Here is a 13,092-nt window from a genome sequence, read left to right as displayed (position 1 = left end):
ATCACTCCCAGCTGGTCCCCTGGCCAAATCATTATCACCTGGGATCAATTAAGCCTGCCCACGTGGCCCCTCCCCCTTGGTGACGTCATCACATCCGGTTTAATGGCCAAACCAGGCTTCTTTCAAAATCGCCAACTCATTGTCCCGAATAATAAATGTAACCAGTATCCAACTCGGTTCTATGTTCTTTGAACACGATTTCCTTGTCAGGAAACAATGTGTTACAGATATTAAGGCCCTTTATTCACGTATTCCTAGTGTTTGAAGCACTTTCTTAGATATTAACCTAGGTTATCATCGTGAATTTCCCGAGTTGGAGTCTCTCTCTTCCAGTGTCTCAAGCTTTTTCATTGTGAATTCTAATTTGGTAAAACAACCTTTTTTACAAATATACCAGCACTTTCAACATTATTACCACTTGACAGTCTATCCTACCTTTCACAGCGCTTCGGATACAAATTCTCAGTATTTCAAAATTCAGTAGAGATGTTCGGTTTCTAAAACGTATTCCAGGAGTTCTAGAGACAATCTGCCATTCCCCTGGTCTGTTGTTTTGAGCAATGAGACTTTTCATTGTAACACGGGTGTCATACCGGCTTTTTAAAGGCACAGTAAAACATTACTTGGAACCCTAGCCTAACTAACATTTTTATTTCATAGTGTTCTCAATACTTTCATACTGTTTGATAGCTCTAGGAAAATGAGTTTTTCAGTGTTTCACCAAAACCTTTTCCCGAAAACACCAACTCCTTTTGACGGGAAAAATAAATGTAAACAGTGTCACACTGGCTTCTCAGGTGTTTGAACAAGATTTCCCAGTGACAAAATTGTGCTGTTCAGATATTCAGTCTACTGGAATATATATTCCTATTGTGTGAAGCACATTTCTAAATATTTCCCTAGTCTGGAGTCGTAAGTTCTGAGTGCTACACACCAAATTGTCGAGTGATTGAAGCTCATTCATTGTGAATAGCCAACATTACTACACTGTGACCGTCAGCCTGTCCCTAACCCTCTAACCCAAACCCTAAACCTAGCCCACACCTGAGCCTGAACCCTACCTAGCCCAAAACCTTATCCTAACCCTAACCATGAACAGAGCCCCAATTCTCTAACCCTAATACCAGAACTAATCTCGATGACGTCATCACTCCCAGCTGGTCCCCTGGCCAAATCATTATCACCTGGGATCAATTAAGCCTGCCCACGTGGCCCCTCCCCCTTGGTGACGTCATCACATCCGGTTTAATGGCCAAACCAGGCTTCTTTCAAAATGGCCAACTCATTGTCCCGGAATAATAAATGTAACCAGTATCCAACTCGGTTCTATGTTCTTTGAACACGATTTCCTTCTCAGGAAACTATGTGTTACAGATATTAAGGCCCTTTATTCACGTATTCCTAGTGTTTGAAGCACTTTCTTAGATATTAACCTAGGTTATCATCGTGAATTTCCCGAGTTGGAGTCTCTCTCTTCCAGTGTCTCAAGCTTTTTCATTGTGAATTTTAATTTGGTAAAACAACCTTTTTTACAAATATACCAGCACTTTCAACATTATTACCACTTGACAGTCTATCCTACCTTTCACAGCGCTTTGGATACAAATTCTCAGTATTTCAAAATTCAGTAGAGATGTTCGGGTTCTAAAACGTATTCCAGGAGTTCTAGAGACACTCTGCCATTCCCCTGGTCTGTTGTTTTGAGCAATGAGACTTTCATTTTAACACGGGTGTCATACCGGCTTTTTAAAGGCACAGTAAAACATTACTTGGAACCCTAGCCTAACTAACATTTTTATTTCATAGTGTTCTCAATACTTTCATACTGTTCGATAGCTCTAAGAAAATGAGTTTTTCAGTGTTTCACCAAAACCTTTTCCAAAAAACGCCAACTCCTTTTGACGGGAAAAATAAATGTAAACAGTGTCACACTTGCTTCTCACCTGTTTGAACAAGATTTCCCAGTGACAAAATTGTTCTGTTCAGATATTCAGTCTATTGGAATATGTATTCCTATTGTGTGAAGCACATTTCTAAATATTTCCCTAGTCTGGAGTCGTAAGTACTGAGTGCTACACACCAAATTGTCGAGTGATTGAAGCTCATTCATTGTGAATAGCCAACATTACTACACTGTGACCTTAACCCTGTCCCTAACCCTCTAACCCAAACCCTAAACCTAGCCCACACCTGAGCCTGAACCCCACCTAGCCCAAAACATTATCCTAACCCTAACCATGAACAGAGCCCCAATTCTGTAACCCTAATACCAGGACTAATCTCGATGATGTCATCACTCCCAGCTGGTCCCCTGGCCAAATCATTATCACCTGGGATCAATTAAGCCTGCCCACGTGGCCCCTCCCCCTTGGTGACGTCATCACATCCAGTTTAATGGCCTAACCAGGCTTCTTTCAAAATGGCCAACTCATTGTCCCAGAATAATAAATGTAACCAGTATCCAACTCGGTTCTATGTTCTTTGAACACGATTTCCTTGTCAGGAAACAATGTGTTACAGATATTAAGGCCCTTTATTCACGTATTCCTAGTGTTTGAAGCACTTTCTTAGATGTTAACCTAGGTTATCATCGTGAATTTCCCGAGTTGGAGTCTCTCTCTTCCAGTGTCTCAAGCTTTTTCATTGTGAATTCTAATTTGGTAAAACAACCTTTTTTACAAATATACCAGCACTTTCAACAGTATTACCACGTGACAGTCTATCCTACCTTTCACAGCGCTTTGGATACAAATTCTCAGTATTTCAAAATTCAGTAGAGATGTTCGGGTTCTAAAACGTATTCCAGGAGTTCTAGAGACACTCTGCCATTCCCCTGGTCTGTTGTTTTGAGCAATGAGACTTTCATTTGAACATGGGTGTCATACCGGCTTTTTAAAGGCACAGTAAAACATTACTTGGAACCCTAGCCTAACTGACATTTTTATTTCATAGTGTTCTCAATACTTTCATACTGTTCGATAGCTCTAGGAAAATGAGTTTTTCAATGTTTCACCAAAACCTTTTCCCGAAAACACCAACTCCTTTTGACGGGAAAAATAAATGTAAACAGTGTCACACTGGCTTCTCAGGTGTTTGAACAAGATTTCCCAGTGACAAAATTGTGCTGTTCAGATATTCAGTCTACTGGAATATATATTCCTATTGTGTGAAGCACATTTCTCAATATTTCCCTAGTCTGGAGTCGTAAGTTCTGAGTGCTACACACCAAATTGTCGAGTGATTGAAGCTCATTCATTGTGAATAGCCAACATTACTACACTGTGACCGTCAGCCTGTCCCTAACCCTCTAACCCAAACCCTAAACCTAGCCCACACCTGAGCCTGAACCCTACCTAGCCCAAAACCTTATCCTAACCCTAACCATGAACAGAGCCCCAATTCTCTAACCCTAATACCAGAACTAATCTCGATGACGTCATCACTCCCAGCTGGTCCCCTGGCCAAATCATTATCACCTGGGATCAATTAAGCCTGCCCACGTGGCCCCTCCCCCTTGGTGACGTCATCACATCCGGTTTAATGGCCTAACCAGGCTTCTTTCAAAATCGCCAACTCATTGTCCTGGAATAATAAATGTAACCAGTATCCAACTCGGTTCTATGTTCTTTGAACACGATTTCCTTCTCAGGAAACAATGTGTTACAGATATTAAGGCCCTTTATTCACGTATTCCTACTGTTTGAAGCACTTTCTTAGATATTAACCTAGGTTATCATTGTGAATTTCCCGAGTTGGAGTCTCTCTCTTCCAGTGTCTCAAGCTTTTTCATTGTGAATTCTAATTTGGTAAAACAACATTTTTAAAAATATACCAGCACTTTCAACATTATTACCACTTGACAGTCTATCGTACCTTTCACAGCGCTTTGGATACAAATTCTCAGTATTTCCAAATTCAGTAGAGATGTTCGCTTTCTAAAAAGTATTCCAGGAGTTCCAGAGACACACTGCCATTCCCCTGGTCTGTTGTTTTGAGCAATGAGACTTTTCATTTTAACACGGGTGTCATACCGGCTTTTTAAAGGCACAGTAAAACATTACTTGGAACCCTAGCCTAACTAACATTTTTATTTCATAGTGTTCTCAATACTTTCATACTGTTCGATAGCTCTAAGAAAATGAGTTTTTCAGTGTTTCACCAAAACCTTTTCCAAAAAACGCCAACTCCTTTTGACGGGAAAAATAAATGTAAACAGTGTCACACTTGCTTCTCACCTGTTTGAACAAGATTTCCCAGTGACAAAATTGTTCTGTTCAGATATTCAGTCTATTGGAATATGTATTCCTATTGTGTGAAGCACATTTCTAAATATTTCCCTAGTCTGGAGTCGTAAGTACTGAGTGCTACACACCAAATTGTCGAGTGATTGAAGCTCATTCATTGTGAATAGCCAACATTACTACACTGTGACCTTAACCCTGTCCCTAACCCTCTAACCCAAACCCTAAACCTAGCCCACACCTGAGCCTGAACCCCACCTAGCCCAAAACATTATCCTAACCCTAACCATGAACAGAGCCCCAATTCTGTAACCCTAATACCAGGACTAATCTCGATGATGTCATCACTCCCAGCTGGTCCCCTGGCCAAATCATTATCACCTGGGATCAATTAAGCCTGCCCACGTGGCCCCTCCCCCTTGGTGACGTCATCACATCCAGTTTAATGGCCTAACCAGGCTTCTTTCAAAATGGCCAACTCATTGTCCCAGAATAATAAATGTAACCAGTATCCAACTCGGTTCTATGTTCTTTGAACACGATTTCCTTGTCAGGAAACAATGTGTTACAGATATTAAGGCCCTTTATTCACGTATTCCTAGTGTTTGAAGCACTTTCTTAGATGTTAACCTAGGTTATCATCGTGAATTTCCCGAGTTGGAGTCTCTCTCTTCCAGTGTCTCAAGCTTTTTCATTGTGAATTCTAATTTGGTAAAACAACCTTTTTTACAAATATACCAGCACTTTCAACAGTATTACCACGTGACAGTCTATCCTACCTTTCACAGCGCTTTGGATACAAATTCTCAGTATTTCAAAATTCAGTAGAGATGTTCGGGTTCTAAAACGTATTCCAGGAGTTCTAGAGACACTCTGCCATTCCCCTGGTCTGTTGTTTTGAGCAATGAGACTTTCATTTGAACATGGGTGTCATACCGGCTTTTTAAAGGCACAGTAAAACATTACTTGGAACCCTAGCCTAACTGACATTTTTATTTCATAGTGTTCTCAATACTTTCATACTGTTCGATAGCTCTAGGAAAATGAGTTTTTCAATGTTTCACCAAAACCTTTTCCCGAAAACACCAACTCCTTTTGACGGGAAAAATAAATGTAAACAGTGTCACACTGGCTTCTCAGGTGTTTGAACAAGATTTCCCAGTGACAAAATTGTGCTGTTCAGATATTCAGTCTACTGGAATATATATTCCTATTGTGTGAAGCACATTTCTAAATATTTCCCTAGTCTGGAGTCGTAAGTTCTGAGTGCTACACACCAAATTGTCGAGTGATTGAAGCTCATTCATTGTGAATAGCCAACATTACTACACTGTGACCGTCAGCCTGTCCCTAACCCTCTAACCCAAACCCTAAACCTAGCCCACACCTGAGCCTGAACCCTACCTAGCCCAAAACCTTATCCTAACCCTAACCATGAACAGAGCCCCAATTCTCTAACCCTAATACCAGAACTAATCTCGATGACGTCATCACTCCCAGCTGGTCCCCTGGCCAAATCATTATCACCTGGGATCAATTAAGCCTGCCCACGTGGCCCCTCCCCCTTGGTGACGTCATCACATCCGGTTTAATGGCCAAACCAGGCTTCTTTCAAAATGGCCAACTCATTGTCCCGGAATAATAAATGTAACCAGTATCCAACTCGGTTCTATGTTCTTTGAACACGATTTCCTTCTCAGGAAACAATGTGTTACAGATATTAAGGCCCTTTATTCACGTATTCCTAGTGTTTGAAGCACTTTCTTAGATATTAACCTAGGATATCATCGTGAATTTCCCGAGTTGGAGTCTCTCTCTTCCAGTGTCTCAAGCTTTTTCATTGTGAATTCTAATTTGGTAAAACAACCTTTTTTACAAATATACCAGCACTTTCAACATTATTACCACTTGACAGTCTATCCTACCTTTCACAGCGCTTCGGATACAAATTCTCAGTATTTCAAAATTCAGTAGAGATGTTCGGTTTCTAAAACGTATTCCAGGAGTTCTAGAGACAATCTGCCATTCCCCTGGTCTGTTGTTTTGAGCAATGAGACTTTTCATTGTAACACGGGTGTCATACCGGCTTTTTAAAGGCACAGTAAAACATTACTTGGAACCCTAGCCTAACTAACATTTTTATTTCATAGTGTTCTCAATACTTTCATACTGTTTGATAGCTCTAGGAAAATGAGTTTTTCAGTGTTTCAGCAAAACCTTTTCCCGAAAACGCCAACTCCTTTTGACGGGAAAAATAAATGTAAACAGTGTCACACTCGGTTCTCAGCTGTTTGAACAAGATTTCCCAGTGACAAAATTGTGCTGTTCAGATATTCAGTCTACTGGAATATATATTCCTATTGTGTGAAGCACATTTCTAAATATTTCCCTAGTCTGGAGTCGTAAGTTCTGAGTGCTACACACCAAATTGTCGAGTGATTGAAGCTCATTCATTGTGAATAGCCAACATTACTACACTGTGACCGTCAGCCTGTCCCTAACCCTCTAACCCAAACCCTAAACCTAGCCCACACCTGAGCCTGAACCCTACCTAGCCCAAAACCTTATCCTAACCCTAACCATGAACAGAGCCCCAATTCTCTAACCCTAATACCAGAACTAATCTCGATGACGTCATCACTCCCAGCTGGTCCCCTGGCCAAATCATTATCACCTGGGATCAATTAAGCCTGCCCACGTGGCCCCTCCCCCTTGGTGACGTCATCACATCCGGTTTAATGGCCTAACCAGGCTTCTTTCAAAATCGCCAACTCATTGTCCCGGAATAATAAATGTAACCAGTATCCAACTCGGTTCTATGTTCTTTGAACACGATTTCCTTCTCAGGAAACAATGTGTTACAGATATTAAGGCCCTTTATTCACGTATTCCTACTGTTTGAAGCACTTTCTTAGATATTAACCTAGGTTATCATTGTGAATTTCCCGAGTTGGAGTCTCTCTCTTCCAGTGTCTCAAGCTTTTTCATTGTGAATTCTAATTTGGTAAAACAACATTTTTAAAAATATACCAGCACTTTCAACATTATTACCACTTGACAGTCTATCTTACCTTTCACAGCGCTTTGGATACAAATTCTCAGTATTTCCAAATTCAGTAGAGATGTTCGGTTTCTAAAAAGTATTCCAGGAGTTCCAGAGACACACTGCCATTCCCCTGGTCTGTTGTTTTGAGCAATGAGACTTTTCATTTTAACACGGGTGTCATACCGGCTTTTTAAAGGCACAGTAAAACATTACTTGGAACCCTAGCCTAACTAACATTTTTATTTCATAGTGTTCTCAATACTTTCATACTGTTCGATAGCTCTAAGAAAATGAGTTTTTCAGTGTTTCACCAAAACCTTTTCCAAAAAACGCCAACTCCTTTTGACGGGAAAAATAAATGTAAACAGTGTCACACTTGCTTCTCACCTGTTTGAACAAGATTTCCCAGTGACAAAATTGTTCTGTTCAGATATTCAGTCTATTGGAATATGTATTCCTATTGTGTGAAGCACATTTCTAAATATTTCCCTAGTCTGGAGTCGTAAGTACTGAGTGCTACACACCAAATTGTTGAGTGATTGAAGCTCATTCATTGTGAATAGCCAACATTACTACACTGTGACCTTAACCCTGTCCCTAACCCTCTAACCCAAACCCTAAACCTAGCCCACACCTGAGCCTGAACCCCACCTAGCCCAAAACATTATCCTAACCCTAACCATGAACAGAGCCCCAATTCTGTAACCCTAATACCAGGACTAATCTCGATGATGTCATCACTCCCAGCTGGTCCCCTGGCCAAATCATTATCACCTGGGATCAATTAAGCCTGCCCACGTGGCCCCTCCCCCTTGGTGACGTCATCACATCCAGTTTAATGGCCTAACCAGGCTTCTTTCAAAATGGCCAACTCATTGTCCCAGAATAATAAATGTAACCAGTATCCAACTCGGTTCTATGTTCTTTGAACACGATTTCCTTGTCAGGAAACAATGTGTTACAGATATTAAGGCCCTTTATTCACGTATTCCTAGTGTTTGAAGCACTTTCTTAGATGTTAACCTAGGTTATCATCGTGAATTTCCCGAGTTGGAGTCTCTCTCTTCCAGTGTCTCAAGCTTTTTCATTGTGAATTCTAATTTGGTAAAACAACCTTTTTTACAAATATACCAGCACTTTCAACAGTATTACCACGTGACAGTCTATCCTACCTTTCACAGCGCTTTGGATACAAATTCTCAGTATTTCAAAATTCAGTAGAGATGTTCGGGTTCTAAAACGTATTCCAGGAGTTCTAGAGACACTCTGCCATTCCCCTGGTCTGTTGTTTTGAGCAATGAGACTTTCATTTGAACATGGGTGTCATACCGGCTTTTTAAAGGCACAGTAAAACATTACTTGGAACCCTAGCCTAACTGACATTTTTATTTCATAGTGTTCTCAATACTTTCATACTGTTCGATAGCTCTAGGAAAATGAGTTTTTCAATGTTTCACCAAAACCTTTTCCCGAAAACACCTACTCCTTTTGACGGGAAAAATAAATGTAAACAGTGTCACACTGGCTTCTCAGGTGTTTGAACAAGATTTCCCAGTGACAAAATTGTGCTGTTCAGATATTCAGTCTACTGGAATATATATTCCTATTGTGTGAAGCACATTTCTCAATATTTCCCTAGTCTGGAGTCATAAGTTCTGAGTGCTACACACCAAATTGTCGAGTGATTGAAGCTCATTCATTGTGAATAGCCAACATTACTACACTGTGACCGTCAGCCTGTCCCTAACCCTCTAACCCAAACCCTAATCCTAGCCCATACCTGAGCCTGAACCCTACCTAGCCCAAAACCTTATCCTAACCCTAACCATGAACAGAGCCCCAATTCTCTATCCCTAATACCAGAACTAATCTCGATGACGTCATCACTCCCAGCTGGTCCCCTGGCCAAATCATTATCACCTGGGATCAATTAAGCCTGCCCACGTGGCCCCTCCCCCTTGGTGACATCATCACATCCGGTTTAATGGCCTAACCAGGCTTCTTTCAAAATCGCCAACTCATTGTCCCGAATAATAAATGTAACCAGTATCCAACTCGGTTCTATGTTCTTTGAACACGATTTCCTTGTCAGGAAACAATGTGTTACAGATATTAAGGCCCTTTATTCACGTATTCCTAGTGTTTGAAGCACTTTCTTAGATATTAACCTAGGTTATCATCGTGAATTTCCCGAGTTGGAGTCTCTCTCTTCCAGTGTCTCAAGCTTTTTCATTGTGAATTCTAATTTGGTAAACCAACCTTTTTTACAAATATACTAGCACTTTCAACATTATTACCACTTGACAGTCTATCCTACCTTTCACAGCGCTTTGGATACAAATTCTCAGTATTTCAAAATTCAGTAGAGATGTTCGGGTTCTAAAACGTATTCCAGGAGTTCTAGAGACACTCTGCCATTCCCCTGGTCTGTTGTTTTGAGCAATGAGACTTTTCATTTTAACACGGGTGTCATACCGGCTTTTTAAAGGCACAGTAAAACATTACTTGGAACCCTAGCCTAACTAACATTTTTATTTCATAGTGTTCTCAATACTTTCATACTGTTCGATAGCTCTAGGAAAATATGTTTTTCAGTGTTTCACCAAAACCTTTTCCCCAAAACGCCAACTCCTTTTGACGGGAAAAATAAATGTAAACAGTGGCACACTGGCTTCTCAGCTGTTTGAACAAGATTTCCCAGTGACAAAATTGTGCTGTTCAGATATTCAGTCTACTGGAATATATATTCCTATTGTGTGAAGCACATTTCTAAATATTTCCCTAGTCTGGAGTCATAAGTTCTGAGTGCTACACACCAAATTGTCGAGTGATTGAAGCTCATTCATTGTGAATAGCCAACATTACTACACTGTGACCGTCAGCCTGTCCCTAACCCTCTAACCCAAACCCTAAACCTAGCCCATACCTGAGCCTGAACCCTACCTAGCCCAAAACCTTATCCTAACCCTAACCATGAACAGAGCCCCAATTCTCTAACCCTAATACCAGAACTAATCTCGATGACGTCATCACTCCCAGCTGGTCCCCTGGCCAAATCATTATCACCTGGGATCAATTAAGCCTGCCCACGTGGCCCCTCCCCCTTGGTGACGTCATCACATCCGGTTTAATGGCCTAACCAGGCTTCTTTCAAAATCGCCAACTCATTGTCCCGAATAATAAATGTAACCAGTATCCAACTCGGTTCTATGTTCTTTGAACACGATTTCCTTGTCAGGAAACAATGTGTTACAGATATTAAGGCCCTTTATTCACGTATTCCTAGTGTTTGAAGCACTTTCTTAGATATTAACCTAGGTTATCATCGTGAATTTCCCGAGTTGGAGTCTCTCTCTTCCAGTGTCTCAAGCTTTTTCATTGTGAATTCTAATTTGGTAAAACAACCTTTTTTACAAATATACCAGCACTTTCAACATTATTACCACTTGACAGTCTATCCTACCTTTCACAGCGCTTTGGATACAAATTCTCAGTATTTCAAAATTCAGTAGAGATGTTCGGTTTCTAAAACGTATTCCAGGAGTTCTAGAGACAATCTGCCATTCCCCTGGTCTGTTGTTTTGAGCAATGAGACTTTTCATTGTAACACGGGTGTCATACCGGCTTTTTAAAGGCACAGTAAAACATTACTTGGAACCCTAGCCTAACTAACATTTTTATTTCATAGTGTTCTCAATACTTTCATACTGTTCGATAGCTCTAGGAAAATGAGTTTTTCAGTGTTTCACCAAAACCTTTTCCCGAAAACGCCAACTCCTTTTGACGGGAAAAATAAATGTAAACAGTGTCACACTCAGTTCTCAGCTGTTTGAACAAGATTTCCCAGTGACAAAATTGTGCTGTTCAGATATTCAGTCTACTGGAATATATATTCCTATTGTGTGAAGCACATTTCTAAATATTTCCCTAGTCTGGAGTCGTAAGTTCTGAGTGCTACACACCAAATTGTCGAGTGATTGAAGCTCATTCATTGTGAATAGCCAACATTACTACACTGTGACCGTCAGCCTGTCCCTAACCCTCTAACCCAAACCCTAAACCTAGCCCACACCTGAGCCTGAACCCTACCTAGCCCAAAACCTTATCCTAACCCTAACCATGAACAGAGCCCCAATTCTCTAACCCTAATACCAGAACTAATCTCGATGACGTCATCACTCCCAGCTGGTCCCCTGGCCAAATCATTATCACCTGGGATCAATTAAGCCTGCCCACGTGGCCCCTCCCCCTTGGTGACGTCATCACATCCGGTTTAATGGCCAAACCAGGCTTCTTTCAAAATCGCCAACTCATTGTCCCGAATAATAAATGTAACCAGTATCCAACTCGGTTCTATGTTCTTTGAACACGATTTCCTTGTCAGGAAACAATGTGTTACAGATATTAAGGCCCTTTATTCACGTATTCCTAGTGTTTGAAGCACTTTCTTAGATATTAACCTAGGTTATCATCGTGAATTTCCCGAGTTGGAGTCTCTCTCTTCCAGTGTCTCAAGCTTTTTCATTGTGAATTCTAATTTGGTAAAACAACCTTTTTTACAAATATACCAGCACTTTCAACATTATTACCACTTGACAGTCTATCCTACCTTTCACAGCGCTTTGGATACAAATTCTCAGTATTTCAAAATTCAGTAGAGATGTTCGGTTTCTAAAACGTATTCCAGGAGTTCTAGAGACAATCTGCCATTCCCCTGGTCTGTTGTTTTGAGCAATGAGACTTTTCATTTTAACACGGGTGTCATACCGGCTTTTTAAAGGCACAGTAAAACATTACTTGGAACCCTAGCCTAACTAACATTTTTATTTCATAGTGTTCTCAATACTTTCATACTGTTCGATAGCTCTAGGATAATATGTTTTTCAGTGTTTCACCAAAACCTTTTCCCCAAAACGCCAACTCCTTTTGACGGGAAAAATAAATGTAAACAGTGTCACACTGGCTTCTCAGCTGTTTGAACAAGATTTCCCAGTGACAAAATTGTGCTGTTCAGATATTCAGTCTACTGGAATATATATTCCTATTGTGTGAAGCACATTTCTAAATATTTCCCTAGTCTGGAGTCGTAAGTTCTGAGTGCTACACACCAAATTGTCGAGTGATTGAAGCTCATTCATTGTGAATAGCCAACATTACTACACTGTGACCGTCAGCCTGTCCCTAACCCTCTAACCCAAACCCTAAACCTAGCCCACACCTGAGCCTGAACCCTACCTAGCCCAAAACCTTATCCTAACCCTAACCATGAACAGAGCCCCAATTCTCTAACCCTAATACCAGAACTAATCTCGATGACGTCATCACTCCCAGCTGGTCCCCTGGCCAAATCATTATCACCTGGGATCAATTAAGCCTGCCCACGTGGCCCCTCCCCCTTGGTGACGTCATCACATCCGGTTTAATGGCCTAACCAGGCTTCTTTCAAAATCGCCAACTCATTGTCCCGGAATAATAAATGTAACCAGTATCCAACTCGGTTCTATGTTCTTTGAACACGATTTCCTTCTCAGGAAACAATGTGTTACAGATATTAAGGCCCTTTATTCACGTATTCCTAGTGTTTGAAGCACTTTCTTAGATGTTAACCTAGGTTATCATCGTGAATTTCCCGAGTTGGAGTCTCTCTCTTCCAGTGTCTCAAGCTTTTTCATTGTGAATTCTAATTTGGTAAAACAACCTTTTTTACAAATATACCAGCACTTTCAACAGTATTACCACGTGACAGTCTATCCTACCTTTCACAGCGCTTTGGATACAAATTCTCAGTATTTCAAAATTCAGTAG

Source organism: Cnephaeus nilssonii (assembly GCF_951640355.1).
Source record: "Cnephaeus nilssonii genome assembly, chromosome: 21".
Classification (NCBI taxonomy): Eukaryota; Metazoa; Chordata; class Mammalia; order Chiroptera; family Vespertilionidae; genus Cnephaeus; species Cnephaeus nilssonii.
This window is presented reverse-complemented; position numbering follows the sequence as displayed.